This window comes from Pteropus vampyrus, unplaced genomic scaffold (assembly GCF_000151845.1).
Source record: "Pteropus vampyrus isolate Shadow unplaced genomic scaffold, Pvam_2.0 Scaffold734, whole genome shotgun sequence".
Lineage (NCBI taxonomy): Eukaryota > Metazoa > Chordata > Mammalia > Chiroptera > Pteropodidae > Pteropus > Pteropus vampyrus.
The window spans coordinates 307,804-310,633 of NW_011889515.1; the positions used below are offsets into that span (position 1 = coordinate 307,804).

A 2,830-nucleotide genomic window follows, 5' to 3' on the forward strand; every position below is an offset into this window, starting at 1 on the left:
CTGTGAATCTGAAACTGCTCTTTAAAAAAATTATAAAAAAATTAACCTTGGGTTGAGATAAAAAAGCGTGAGTGTAAGTACAGACTATGAGAGACTACAAGCTAGAGAAAGATATGAAAACAATACCTTTGAATGGTGAATTGTGAGTTATACCAGAATGCTTGCTGCTTATATTAGGATATCTGGTTTCTAATCTAAGCTCTGTCACTCATGAGGTGGCTTGACCTGGGAAAATTTCCTCCATCTCTAGGCAGCTTGATCAAATAGCTAATTAGTATCCTATCCAGAACCACAGCTTTAGTTGTCTATTTATAACTAAATTGTATTTAGTTGTCTATTTATAACTAAATTGTATTTCCACTCAGATATTGAATTTTTCAAATTTGGAATGTCCAGATTCCAACATATGATCGTTTTCCTCTCCGCCAAGCTTGGCTCTTATTCACCACAGTGAATGGCACCATCATCCACCTATCAGCTCCAGCCTTGAAATTATCCTTGACACATTTCTTTCTCTCCCACTATGACACTGTTTAACCAATCATCAGGTCTTGTCGATTTTACCTTCTAAATAACTCTTCTCTCCATTTTCAATCTCAGTCCAAATTACCATCATATCTCACCTGGACTATCCTCACTGTTTCACTCACATTCCTTCTGGACCCCTATCCAATATAGTCAATCTGAATAACTTTTTAAATGCAAATATAACCATGTAATTCCTCCCATACTCAAATATCACTTCCTTAGACACTTCTCCAACCTCTAAGATCATGATAAATTTTCTTGGTACTCTCTCTCCCCTTCATAGCTTTTGTGCAATTTTACATTTATTTGTGTGACTATTTTATTAATACCTAAATAGATTGCATATATGTTCTTTGACTACTATAATATCCCCAGTATATAAGGATTCAATAGTATTTGATGTATATTCTTGAATGAATATATGTAAAATTAATAGAATGAGAGGGATACTTTAGACTTCTAAAAAAATTATTAGTCTTGCATCTTAATTCTGCCTCCTGCCCCAGCTCCCCGCCACAAAATGATCTAAGGTTGCTGAAACTGAAAGTCCAAATGGTTTCTAAGGTCCTTTCTTATTTATCTAATTCATGTTTCTAAAAGGCACTATAAACGCCCCTGTAACCATGCACTGGGAAAAGTGACATATGAGGAAAGTATATGAAAACTCCCAAAAAGAGGCTAAGGGACACTTTGGCTGATGGTCCCTTAGATGTATTTACAAGAGAGAGAGGAGAAAAAAGTGAGGATATACAAACATTTCCTGAAGAATTCAAAGGGCTTAGTAAAATATGAGTTGGGTTTGAGAATAGAACAGGCAGATCTACCCAATGAGGAAGGGAGTGACTTTCTAGGGTTTTGAAGCGGGAGAGAGCAAGAGAGAGAACAATCCAAAGGAATTACAGTAATAGCAGCAAGAAGGAAGGCCACTGCTTCAAGGAAGTCTAAATGAAGGATTCCCAATATTTAGAGCCATTAAGAACTAGATTGGCAGACTTCCAAGGAATCAAAAATTTGGCAGGATGGGAGGAAGATGATTTGCCAGATTAATATACCAACCACTGACAAGAAATCTGTTTATGTTAATTAAGCATATTTATATACATGTACGGTAAGAGTTCTTGCCCCATATATCAGATAATCCCAAGACAGCTGGAAGAGGGGAATATAACTATCTTACCATATTCTATAATGTACTGACATCTGTATAGTATATTATCCAGTATGAGTATTTCATTTCTATCCCAGTAGATGCTAAATCATAAACAACATCTTTATTCTTAAGAGTTTTTAGCTATAAAGAACTGAAAATATAGCAATTACAGATGTTACCACATGAAAGAAGATCCCTTCATCAGTTAAACAAGATTAGATATTCCTCCTGAGCAGAGTATATAAATCAGGGTTTTTCGTTTTTGAAAGGTAAGGTATGGAGAAAACTTCTGGCTGAAAGTGGCAACTGAGAGCATAGTTTTCCCCCTCCTCCCTCCCCAGAACCTATGAAAATTATGTTAAAGAAGTCTACAGCCATGCCACCCTGAGCAAGCCGGTGCCCGTCTGATCTCAAAAGCTAAGCAGGGTCAGGCCTGGTTAGTACTTGGATGGGAGACCACTTAGGAAGACCAGGTGCTGTAGGAGTGTAAAATAAAAAATAAAAAAATAAGGAATTGTAAGCTGACAAGGTCTTTGCAATCTGTGAGGTCAATCAAGGGTTGCCTCGCCTAAAAAAGTAAAAAAAAAAAATTTTAATTAAATAAAAAAAAGAAAAAATAACAAAAGTATAAATCTATCATAGAGAAAATAACATGTTCAGGGGAATGTATTTTAAAAAATATGTAAGATAGAAAAGAAATAAAAGAATATTGTAAGTGAAATAGAAAAGAGAAATCTGCAGACTAAAATATTTGTGGAGGAGATTTCAGTGGTGGAGAGAGTAGAATCCTGAAATTACTATGAAACACAAATCAACAGATCAGTGGATCAGACATGGAAGTAGGCTGAAAAAATAGGATTAATATAAGTTCTCTACATATTAATAATCAACTCCTCACCCTCTTCTCTTATATCCTCATACAGGACAATAAACCTTCTCATGTTAGAGCTAAGTCTGATGGTTGACAGGTATATTCCCTGTATACACTGAGCTCGCAGAGGGCCTACCTATTTCCTCATTCTAATATATATACAGATACCCAGAAATCAAAAGTCATTTGAAGAAAATTAACTCCATGAAAAAAGAAAAACCTAAGTAAACTAACAGAAAAACTAAACCTAGAGGAAACTGATTTTTTTTATGCTTTTAATC

The 2,830-nt window shown here is 35.2% G+C and overlaps 1 pseudogene; it reads left to right on the forward strand.

Annotated features, from left to right (window-relative positions):
- The first annotated feature begins 2,044 nt into the window (after positions 1–2,044).
- On the forward strand, positions 2,045–2,163 carry LOC111734030 (annotated as a pseudogene).
- Positions 2,164–2,830: the final 667 nt, after the last annotated feature.